The following is a 12,816-nucleotide window of genomic DNA, read 5'->3' on the forward strand; positions in this document are numbered from 1 at the left end:
CTTACTTGGCGTAGGTGTTCTCTCAAGATATGTTGGCGGGGTCCTGAAGAAATGCGCGGAAGAAAAGAGACAGTGGTGTTAACCTAAGAAAGAGCCAACCCTAGTCTCCCAGGGAAAAACAGAAAACCATTGGACTCCACCCAAGAGAGACCAAGCGACTAATCCAAACCAAAGGGAATGGTCTTGTTTTGTAACAGTGTCAACAAATAAACTACCATTGTGAATTAAGCCTTATTTCCAGCCCACCCTCCCACATGCATAAAAGCACATTTACGAGGCCAGGATTCCTTCTCCTCTTTTATAACGTGCTGAATGTTCCTATTTGTGGCTTACTAAACGAATCCATCTGACTGAAGGTCTATTTTCTATAAAAGTTACATTAATGAGACATGGTCTCACTGCTGAGTCACTTCGTCTAAAATTAGGCCTAATGAGAATAAGGATATGTATTACAAAGTCGGTTATTAAGAACATGTTACCAAATACAAAAGCCACCGGAGAAATCCATAAGTGAATGTATTCTGATTGAATGCACCATGGATTTTGGAATAAAGAGGCATCTGCTTGGTGATGGGGATAGTTCTCTGTTACAAATCACCGAAGAGGCTATAAAAGAATGGCCTACCGAAAGGATGATGAGTTCAAGAGCGTGCCTGGCATATGATTGGTCGCACTGTGTGAATATTAATAGACATTTAGATGGTGAATTAAAGGTTTGTTTGATAATGGTGAATTAAAGGTTGGCGGATGCCGGGCATCCACCCAAAAACAGCAAATTCCCCGTCTGACTCAACTTACAGTCCCGCTGCCCCATTTAGAGGTAGGGGAATCACAGGGTCCCTCCCAGTAGACACTCCCCGACTTCGCAGCCCTTGACTGTGGATCCATTCACCATTGGAAGACTGGGTCACAGTGGCAGCACCCCGGCATATTTAGGGCAGGGCCTTCACAGGACAGACCTGCGGTATCGCTTTTTTGGGAAGGAAAATGATATAATGTTATGTTATGTTAATAACAATTTCTTGAGCGCACATACACCCTTGGGTTTCTTGGCGCTATAGAGTCAAAATAACCAACACAATTCTCAAGCATAAGCCTGTTGGAAAAGCCACGTTTTTAAGGACTTTCGGAATGCCAGTAACTCATTGCTCTGTCTGATAAAGAGTGGAAGAGCGTTCCAGAAGGAGGCGGCCAGATGGTAAAAGCAACTACCGCCCTGGCGTTTTTTTTTTAATGAGGAGACATTTGCAAGGTTTAAATGTGTAGAGCATAGGTTGCGCGAGGGGGTATAGTTAGTGATAGATTGCCTAATGAATATAGGGCTATTTCCATGGAGCGCCCTGAAGGTGATGCACCCTGTTTTAAAGGCAATTCGCTGGGCCACTGGCAACCAGTGAAGTTTTTCCAACCCAGATCTAATTGATTGCCACTTCGGTTGCTTCCAAATCAGCCTTGCCGTCTGGTTTTGAACCATCTGGAGGCGTTTTAGTAAGCCAATCGGGAGGCCCAAGTAGAGGCTATTCGAAAAATCTAGCCGGGAGAGAACAGGGGCGATCACTACTTGAATAAGTGCTGAGTGAGTTAGGAGGTGGGCGATTTTCCTGATCTTCCTAAGTTGAAAGAAACTAGAGGAGACCACCATACCCACCTGCCCTTTCATGGACAAGTCCTCATTAAGTGTTATCCCCAAGCTTTTGACCGATTGGGTCTTTATAGGGGGGATTCCCATATCAGTTGGCCAATACAGTCGCCCCCAGCTCAGTCCACTTTCCCCAGGCAAGATCAGTTCTGTCTTGCATGGTTTAAGTTTAAGATGGTTTAAAGTCATCCATCTCTGAATGTGGGACATTACGGCTGAGCATTCGGCGGCTGAATTCGGGGAAATTAAAGGGATGATTAGCTGAAGATCATCAGCATAGTTGTATGTGGTTAGTTTGTATTTTTTTAAAGAATAAATCAGTGGACGAAGATAAAGGTTAAATAATAAAGGAGAAAGTGACGACCCTTGGGGAACACCGCAAGTAGATGACATCCTGGGGGCTGTGAAGGATCCCAATCGCACTGACTGTGTGCGATTTGTGATAAAAGAGGCAATCCAATTCAGAGCGGGCCCCTGAGGCCGGCCTGCTCGACACGGTTGATCAGAATGTTATAGTCAACCGTGTCGAACGCGGCCGACAAATCAAGGAGCACCAAAGCCTGATGGATGCCTTTATCAGCATTGGATCTTAACGTGTCCTGAACGGCCAGAATGACCGTTTCCGTTGAGTGGGATGGTCGGAATCCCGCTTGGTTTGGTTCCAGATATGCTGAGCTTTCAATGAAATTAGATAAACATTTGGATACATGTGCCTCCAGGAGTTTAGAAAGAAAAGAGAGGAGAGAGATAGGTCTATAATTACCTAAAATTAGGGGGTCGGCTCCTGTTTTTTTTAGTAATGGAATCACTGTGGCATTTTTAAACCCGTCTGGAACTGTGCCCTGTCGAAGTGATTCATTCAAAAAAGGGAGAATTCCCGATGGGATCGCTAAACACACCTCCTTTAAGATATGGGGGGGCAAATGTCAAAAGGCGAACCTGATTTGACACGTGAAAGAAGTTCGGAAAAGATCTTCTCATCAATAGAAGGTAGAGTGTCAAGGATGGCTGGATTAAAATAGGTATCTTCAATAGGATCCCCACTTGGGAGACTTTGAATGGTCTTTTTTAAAATAGCGATTTTCTCTATAAAGAAATCGTTTAGGGAGTCACAAAGCTCTTGCGAGGTCGTCAAAGGAAGCGCAGTTCTTTCGCTGTTGCACAGGTCATTTACTATGTTAAAAGTGTCTTTAGTTTTATTTTGGGAATTTAAAATTTTCCCAGAAAAGTAATTAATTTTACTTTGTAAAATAAGCTTCAAGTACTTTCTACGAGTCGCAGTGTATTCCTCCTTGTCTTGGGGCTTGTAATTTGCTCTCCATTTCCTCTCTTTCTGACGTACCTCGAGTTTTAGATTCTTAAGGTCCGAGGTAAACCACTTATGCGCGTCTCTAGTACGTGCACGTGTGAATTTGGTTAAGGGCGCGTGAGAGTCAGTGGCTTTTAGGAGCCAATGTGAAATCTCCTCTTCCATCAAATTTACCGCCTTCTTGGAAACTGGTACCGAGGATGCCAGTGTTTCAATGAAGTTACAACAAAAAAGAGATTTGCCTACCCTTCATATATTTTTGAGTTTTGCAATTGCTGAAGCAACAATGATAAACACGTTTCTTCTGTTTATCATAAACATTTATTTGTCATTTCATTCATAATTTTTGTTTTTTGAACATATATGCATGTGGAAACAGAAATAGTTGCCCTTTCAGCTTCTGCTCACATACCACAAGTAATAAATTTCATAAAAAACAAGTAATTTTATACAGTAGAAAATTAAACAACATGTGATTTATATACAGTGACAAAAAAGTGATGATGCTTGTCAAAACAAATATGCAAGATGATGATTTCAATCATGCATATAGCGCTTTTATACTATTTAGTACATTATGAACAATAAAGTTTTTTTTATAACACAAAATGAAAGACCAGCTTGTCTATTTTAAACAGACATAAATCAGTGCGCCTCGTTTTACTACTAGGCTTGTGCCGACGCATTTCGAGTCCGGACAATCAATCGCCAAACTCTCATCAGGGCTTTAATGTTCTGATCTACAAAATGAAATGTTTTGACAACATTAGAACGGGACCCATCTCTATTTGTGATTACTGCACTGTCTACCGTGATGTCAAAGAGGATACCTGAATGAGTGGTTTCGTCTTTCAATATAATTTAGGAGCGTTGTGGCCATCCCATGGGCTCAACTCCCCCCTTTTTTCCTAGTGTTTCAATGAAGGCAGGTAAATTAATGGCTTTCCATTTCCTAGTTTCACCGCCCACCAGAGGTGGGGTTTTAATGTGCCCACCAATAGTTAGTGTGAACTGGATAATGAAATGGTCAGACCAAATACAGGGCATTATAGATGATAGTGTGCAGACTAGGTTATGCGACCACATTTGGTCTAACGTGTGACCTTTCTCATGCGTAGCCGCATGTATATGCTGAGTTAGATTGATGTTAGAAAGTAGTTCTGCGGTTTCCAGTGCCTGAGGGTCACTGGTGGTATTGTCAAACCAATAGTTTAGGTCCCCAACCAGGAGTATTTTTGGATATTTGGTCACAAGATGAGCAATCTGTTCTGCCAGTGACATAGGGAAAGTGGTCATAGATTGGGGAGGTCGATATAGTAAAACAAGTAATAGCGCCCCACCAGCTATGTCCATTTTCATTACGATATTCTCTGTATCACTCAGAATAAGAGAGGGCAGTTGTGTAAATTTGTACTCTTTACGAATAATAGCTGCCACTCCCCCTCCCCTTTTACCCACCGGACGGTTCTCCGCTATGATATAATAATCCGAAGGAAATGCTGCGAGAATGTCCGGCAGTGAGTCCTGGGAAAGCCAGGTCTCTGTGACCAAGAGGATATCCGGTTTTTCAGTGGAGAGTAATAAGAAAATATCGGTTTGGTGCTTAACCATGGATCTAGTATTAAGATATTTGCACCGTAATTTTATTTGAGAGACATTGGCCAGTAAAATATTACGGGGTGTAGTGCTTGAGTAGGCTACCGTGTCCTGAGAGATACCATACGTGACCGTACGTCTCCGAATATGAGGGGCAATAGGAGGACAGAGATGGGATAAAGGTCTGAGAGTGATAAGTGTAATGTGGTATTTCTTTGTATAAATAAATAAACAGTAACTTATGTATTTAAGTAGAAGTCTTTAATCAAAACCTCAGCCACAGGAGAAATCTTCAACTGGCAGCTGGAACTTCCATGTGTTCTAGAATCTCACATGAGAGTGGAACACAAGCATAGGAAGTTCCAACACATTAAAGGTACAGGTACAACATAAAGATTAATAACAACACCACATATCTTCCTCCTAAAGAAAATTACAAAACAACAAGTTGTAACAAGGTTAAATCTTTAAATACACAGGCAATAAAGAGGAAAGAATTTATAGTGAATAATCTCTTAAATAAGTAGGGGGTCTACGTACTCTTTGACTCTTTGACCGTTGCCCTGGAATGGGCAACGGTCCTTGTCTAACCAATGTATTAACGTGTGGGAGGGTGCCATTAAACCAAACGGCATGCTGCCAAGCAGAAATCCGAATTTCCACTGTCCGATATGGAGCGTATACTGCAGGAGCATCAGCAGGGGTGTAAGTGTGGAAAACACCAGAATTAGCATCAACCGCGGGAAACGTGACCCAGGAGTATTACAACTCAAACGGGTATGTCACGCAGGCGCAACTACAAAAACCACTGCCTGTCCCTCCATAGAAACGAGGTATTCCTGCAAATGATTTTGTACAGCCACACGACTGTGTGCTGGGATATCAACCGCAGCCATATCGAAACAGTAATAGTGAAGTGCAATGCAATACAAAAAGGCACAACTGGGTAGTAATTTAAACAGAAAACCGTTTTAAATTGTTCAAGCTTGTATAAGCCTATGTAACTATAGGTAGGTTATTTATCCGTCACTACTGTCAACCGGAAACAATAGTGAGGGGATCATAGACTGATATAAGCACTACTCAAGAGACTCACAATAAGACCACACTCGTTGGCGGCGCCATGTTACAGGGATTCTGCTCAGACACAGAACTGTGCACAGAGACTCAGGACCTCAGTGAATTAGGGTGTGCCAAAAACTCACATTAGTACCCAAAATCCCCTAACAGACTAGCAATCAGTGTCACATTAGCTCTTCATCCTATAGCAAAGAAACCAATGATTAGACAACCTAGAACATGCGACTTAGAACCATCTCAGGAATGGTAGGAAGTGACAACACTCTTTTGTTATACTCTCATAACAGTCCACAACAAGAGTTAATAAAAGACATGGTAAGGTTAAAATATTTATTTTAACGACGTGATCTCAAGTGCAGTATTTTAGTCAACATAAGCATACATATGATTAAAATTAATATGGTCAGCATGGTTACTATTCCATAAAATACAAAAGGGGGAACCATATTGCAATGATAGTGCAAACAGGTGATAAAAGCGCCTAGTTTAAACACCCTCCCTATATAGGAACTATGTATTATAAAACTATAAAAGGTCTCTTGAGCTTTGTTAGGGGGACCCCATTTACCTGTCCGCTCAGTAAGTGAAAATTACATCAGGACCGGTCAGTCTCTCTGCATGCCTGGAATCTTCCAAGTGTGTGAAATTATGGCCAGTGTGCTATGATAAAGGAGCTAGAATCCTACTGGGCTTGCAGCTGCCAAAATATTTTGTCTAGAATGTGTTACACGGACACGCCGATAAACAGGCTCGCACGTTATGATAACCTTGGCAGCTCAGCACTCACTGTACAAACTGGGGGCACGATGTATGTGTAGAGATGTTGAAAAACAAACCTTTTCCCATGTATAGACCTTCGTGAAAGCTATATCTGCAAAAACAGCTAAGCAGTGTTGTGTGCAAAAAATCAGCAAAAGGTAAAATGGTGTTTAAACTTCTAACAAGCCATGCTAACTTAACATGCACACAAAAAGAGGCCCATAAGCCACACTACAGCCCCCCTTGGCAGACGCTTCAGAGCAGGTCACAGCTGTGGGGGCTGTGGCAATTTGGGTGAGTTTAGAAAAGAAAATTGGGAGTGAGGGGAGAAAGAAGAGCTAAGGAAAGGAAGAAAAACCTCTGACATATCAAGTGCTGGTATATAAACACCACTCTTTCTTGACTTCTAAATAGCAGGGGCAATCAGCTGGGTGGTAAGAGCCGTGTTGGGGCAACTAACTCCTCTGAGATAAGGCTTATCAAGGGGTCTGGTAAAACACTATTTGACATGTGTTGGGATAGATGCTCCACAATAAACTTATATGGTCTGACTGCCTGTGTACACTTGTATCATAATTTATTTCGAACTGTATACTGATGCACCATGAAAAGAAAAACTCCCAATACATTTTTTGTAAACAAAACAAGGTGTCTGGTAAAATGCCTGAAAGGAATGTTTTTGTGTTTGCTAACCACTTTTTCTCTTTGCCGGTGTGACAGGTGCAAGTTGAAAAGAGTGTGACCTTACTAACCAGCTCACGCCCATGACCATTGATGACGGTGGAGAAATGGGAGGATGAACAAAACTACACAGGTGGAAGGACTAAGGACAATAATGTACTTGTTTCCTTCTACAGTTTTACTTACTTGGGGTAGATGTTCTCTCAAGATATGTTGGCGGGGTCCTGAAGAAATGCGCGGAAGAAAAGAGACAGTGGTGTTAACCTAAGAAAGAGCCAACCCTAGTCTCCCAGGGAAAAACAGAAAACCATTGGACTCCACCCAAGAGAGACCAAGCGACTAATCCAAACCAAAGGGAATGGTCTTGTTTTGTAACAGTGTCAACAAATAAACTACCATTGTGAATTAAGCCTTATTTCCAGCCCACCCTCCCACATGCATAAAAGCACATTTACGAGGCCAGGATTCCTTCTCCTCTTTTATAACGTGCTGAATGTTCCTATTTGTGGCTTACTAAACGAATCCATGTGACTGAAGGTCTATTTTCTATAAAAGTTACATTAATGAGACATGGTCTCACTGCTGAGTCACTTCGTCTAAAATTAGGCCTAATGAGAATAAGGATATGTATTACAAAGTCGGTTATTAAGAACATGTTACCAAATACAAAAGCCACCGGAGAAATCCATAAGTGAATGTATTCTGATTGAATGCACCATGGATTTTGGAATAAAGAGGCATCTGCTTGGTGATGGGGATAGTTCTCTGTTACAAATCACCGAAGAGGCTATAAAAGAATGGCCTACCGAAAGGATGATGAGTTCAAGAGCGTGCCTGGCATATGATTGGTCGCACTGTGTGAATATTAATAGACATTTAGATGGTGAATTAAAGGTTTGTTTGATAATGGTGAATTAAAGGTTGGCGGATGCCGGGCATCCACCCAAAAACAGCAAATTCGCCGTCTGACTCAACTTACAGTCCCGCTGCCCCATTTAGAGGTAGGGGAATCACAGGGTCCCTCCCAGTAGACACTCCCCGACTTCGCAGCCCTTGACTGTGGATCCATTCACCATTGGAAGACTGGGTCACAGTGGCAGCACCCCGGCATATTTAGGGCAGGGCCTTCACAGGACAGACCTGCGGTATCGCTTTTTTGGGAAGGAAAATGATATAATGTTATGTTATGTTAATAACAATTTCTTGAGCGCACATACACCCTTGGGTTTCTTGGCGCTATAGAGTCAAAATAACCAACACAATTCTCAAGCATAAGCCTGTTGGAAAAGCCACGTTTTTAAGGACTTTCGGAATGCCAGTAACTCATTGCTCTGTCTGATAAAGAGTGGAAGAGCGTTCCAGAAGGAGGCGGCCAGATGGTAAAAGCAACTACCGCCCTGGCGTTTTTTTTTTAATGAGGAGACATTTGCAAGGTTTAAATGTGTAGAGCATAGGTTGCGCGAGGGGGTATAGTTAGTGATAGATTGCCTAATGAATATAGGGCTATTTCCATGGAGCGCCCTGAAGGTGATGCACCCTGTTTTAAAGGCAATTCGCTGGGCCACTGGCAACCAGTGAAGTTTTTCCAACCCAGATCTAATTGATTGCCACTTCGGTTGCTTCCAAATCAGCCTTGCCGCCTGGTTTTGAACCATCTGGAGGCGTTTTAGTAAGCCAATCGGGAGGCCCAAGTAGAGGCTATTCGAAAAATCTAGCCGGGAGAGAACAGGGGCGATCACTACTTGAATAAGTGCTGAGTGAGTTAGGAGGTGGGCGATTTTCCTGATCTTCCTAAGTTGAAAGAAACTAAAGGAGACCACCATACCCACCTGCCCTTTCATGGACAAGTCCTCATTAAGTGTTATCCCCAAGCTTTTGACCGATTGGGTCTTTATAGGGGGGATTCCCATATCAGTTGGCCAACACAGTCGCCCCCAGCTCAGTCCACTTTCCCCAGGCAAGATCAGTTCTGTCTTGCATGGTTTAAGTTTAAGATGGTTTAAAGTCATCCATCTCTGAATGTGGGACATTACGGCTGAGCATTCGGCGGCTGAATTCGGGGAAATTAAAGGGATGATTAGCTGAAGATCATCAGCATAGTTGTATGTGGTTAGTTTGTATTTTTTTAAAGAATAAATCAGTGGACGAAGATAAAGGTTAAATAATAAAGGAGAAAGTGACGACCCTTGGGGAACACCGCAAGTAGATGACATCCTGGGGGCTGTGAAGGATCCCAATCGCACTGACTGTGTGCGATTTGTGATAAAAGAGGCAATCCAATTCAGAGCGGGCCCCTGAGGCCGGCCTGCTCGACACGGTTGATCAGAATGTTATAGTCAACCGTGTCGAACGCGGCCGACAAATCAAGGAGCACCAAAGCCTGATGGATGCCTTTATCAGCATTGGATCTTAACGTGTCCTGAACGGCCAGAATGACCGTTTCCGTTGAGTGGGATGGTCGGAATCCCGCTTGGTTTGGTTCCAGATATGCTGAGCTTTCAATGAAATTAGATAAACATCTGGATACATGTGCCTCCAGGAGTTTAGAAAGAAAAGAGAGGAGAGAGATAGGTCTATAATTACCTAAAATTAGGGGGTCGGCTCCTGTTTTTTTTAGTAATGGAATCACTGTGGCATTTTTAAATCCGTCTGGAACTGTGCCCTGTCGAAGTGATTCATTCAAAAAAGGGAGAATTCCCGATGGGATCGCTAAACACACCTCCTTTAAGATATGGGGGGGCAAATGTCAAAAGGCGAACCTGATTTGACACGTGAAAGAAGTTCGGAAAAGATCTTCTCATCAATAGAAGGTAGAGTGTCAAGGATGGCTGGATTAAAATAGGTATCTTCAATAGGATCCCCACTTGGGAGACTTTGATTGGTCTTTTTTAAAATAGCGATTTTCTCTATAAAGAAATCGTTTAGGGAGTCACAAAGCTCTTGCGAGGTCGTCAAAGGAAGCGCAGTTCTTTCGCTGTTGCACAGGTCATTTACTATGTTAAAAGTGTCTTTAGTTTTATTTTGGGAATTTAAAATTTTCCCAGAAAAGTAATTAATTTTACTTTGTAAAATAAGCTTCAAGTACTTTCTACGAGTCACAGTGTATTCCTCCTTGTCTTGGGGCTTGTAATTTGCTCTCCATTTCCTCTCTTTCTGACGTACCTCGAGTTTTAGATTCTTAAGGTCCGAGGTAAACCACTTATGCGCGTCTCTAGTACGTGCACGTGTGAATTTGGTTAAGGGCGCGTGAGAGTCAGTGGCTTTTAGGAGCCAATGTGAAATCTCCTCTTCCATCAAATTTACCGCCTTCTTGGAAACTGGTACGGAGGATGCCAGTGTTTCAATGAAGTTACAACAAAAAAGAGATTTGCCTACCCTTCATATATTTTTGAGTTTTGCAATTGCTGAAGCAACAATGATAAACACGTTTCTTCTGTTTATCATAAACATTTATTTGTCATTTCATTCATAATTTTTGTTTTTTGAACATATATGCATGTGGAAACAGAAATAGTTGCCCTTTCAGCTTCTGCTCACATACCACAAGTAATACATTTCATAAAAAACAAGTAATTTTATACAGTAGAAAATTAAACAACATGTGATTTATATACAGTGACAAAAAAGTGATGATGCTTGTCAAAACAAATATGCAAGATGATGATTTCAATCATGCATATAGCGCTTTTATACTATTTAGTACATTATGAACAATAAAGTTTTTTTTATAACACAAAATGAAAGACCAGCTTGTCTATTTTAAACAGACATAAATCAGTGCGCCTCGTTTTACTACTAGGCTTGTGCCGACGCGTTTCGAGTCCGGACAATCAATCGCCAAACTCTCATCAGGGCTTTAATGTTCTGATCTACAAAATGAAATGTTTTGACAACATTAGAACGGGACCCATCTCTATTTGTGATTACTGCACTGTCTACCGTGATGTCAAAGAGGATACCTGAATGAGTGGTTTCGTCTTTCAATATAATTTAGGAGCGTTGTGGCCATCCCATGGGCTCAACTCCCCCCTTTTTTCCTAGTGTTTCAATGAAGGCAGGTAAATTAATGGCTTTCCATTTCCTAGTTTCACCGCCCACCAGAGGTGGGGTTTTAATGTGCCCACCAATAGTTAGTGTGAACTGGATAATGAAATGGTCAGACCAAATACAGGGCATTATAGATGATAGTGTGTAGACTAGGTTATGCGACCACATTTGGTCTAACGTGTGACCTTTCTCATGCGTAGCCGCATGTATATGCTGAGTTAGATTGATGTTAGAAAGTAGTTCTGCGGTTTCCAGTGCCTGAGGGTCACTGGTGGTATTGTCAAACCAATAGTTTAGGTCCCCAACCAGGAGTATTTTTGGATATTTGGTCACAAGATGAGCAATCTGTTCTGCCAGTGACATAGGGAAAGTGGTCATAGATTGGGGAGGTCGATATAGTAAAACAAGTAATAGCGCCCCACCAGCTGTGTCCATTTTCATTACGATATTTTCTGTATCACTCAGAATAAGAGAGGGCAGTTGTGTAAATTTGTACTCTTTACGAATAATAGCTGCCACTCCCCCTCCCCTTTTACCCACCGGACGGTTCTCCGCTATGATATAATAATCCGAAGGAAATGCTGCGAGAATGTCCGGCAGTGAGTCCTGGGAAAGCCAGGTCTCTGTGACCAAGAGGATATCCGGTTTTTCAGTGGAGAGTAATAAGAAAATATCGGTTTGGTGCTTAACCATGGATCTAGTATTAAGATATTTGCACCGTAATTTTATTTGAGAGACATTGGCCAGTAAAATATTACGGGGTGTAGTGCTTGAGTAGGCTACCGTGTCCTGAGAGATACCATACGTGACCGTACGTCTCCGAATATGAGGGGCAATAGGAGGACAGAGATGGGATAAAGGTCTGAGAGTGATAAGTGTAATGTGGTATTTCTTTGTATAAATAAATAAACAGTAACTTATGTATTTAAGGAGAAGTCTTTAATCAAAACCTCAGCCACAGGAGAAATCTTCAACTGGCAGCTGGAACTTCCATGTGTTCTAGAATCTCACATGAGAGTGGAACACAAGCATAGGAAGTTCCAACACATTAAAGGTACAGGTACAACATAAAGATTAATAACAACACCACAATAAGCTCCTCCTAAAGAAAATTACAAAACAACAAGTTGTAACAAGGTTAAATCTTTAAATACACAGGCAATAAAGAGGAAAGAATTTATAGTGAATAATCTCTTAAATAAGTAGGGGGTCTACGTACTCTTTGACTTCTAAGGGGAGATGAGGATGAATATGAGCCATTGACAAAATTAGAAGTTGGAAGATGTAAGCCCTATCTTCCACACAAGAACTCACGTGAAGGAATTCTTGACCTAACAACTACCACCCTACTTTTGTTCCAAATTCTTCCATCTTCTGTTTTGATGGCATTCTTAAATACTTTCACTACAGCTCTTACATCAGTGTATTTTGACCCGGATCTACAACCAATAGGGGCTTTTATTCGAACAAGATCACCCACTATAACTTTCTGTGCATTCACACAATTTCGCTTATCAAAATAAGACTTTCTTTCATCCAATTTCTTTTCTTCTTTCTTACGCCACTCACCAATTCCATTAGCCATCAAACCCTTGTTAAGATCCATCCAACCAGGACACAACCAAGTGTTGGGAGTCCTCCCTTTAAACAATACAAATGGAGATTTCCCAGTTGTCGAATGTGGTGCAGAGCGATAAGCACTTAT

This window comes from Lissotriton helveticus, chromosome 9 (assembly GCF_964261635.1).
Source record: "Lissotriton helveticus chromosome 9, aLisHel1.1, whole genome shotgun sequence".
Lineage (NCBI taxonomy): Eukaryota > Metazoa > Chordata > Amphibia > Caudata > Salamandridae > Lissotriton > Lissotriton helveticus.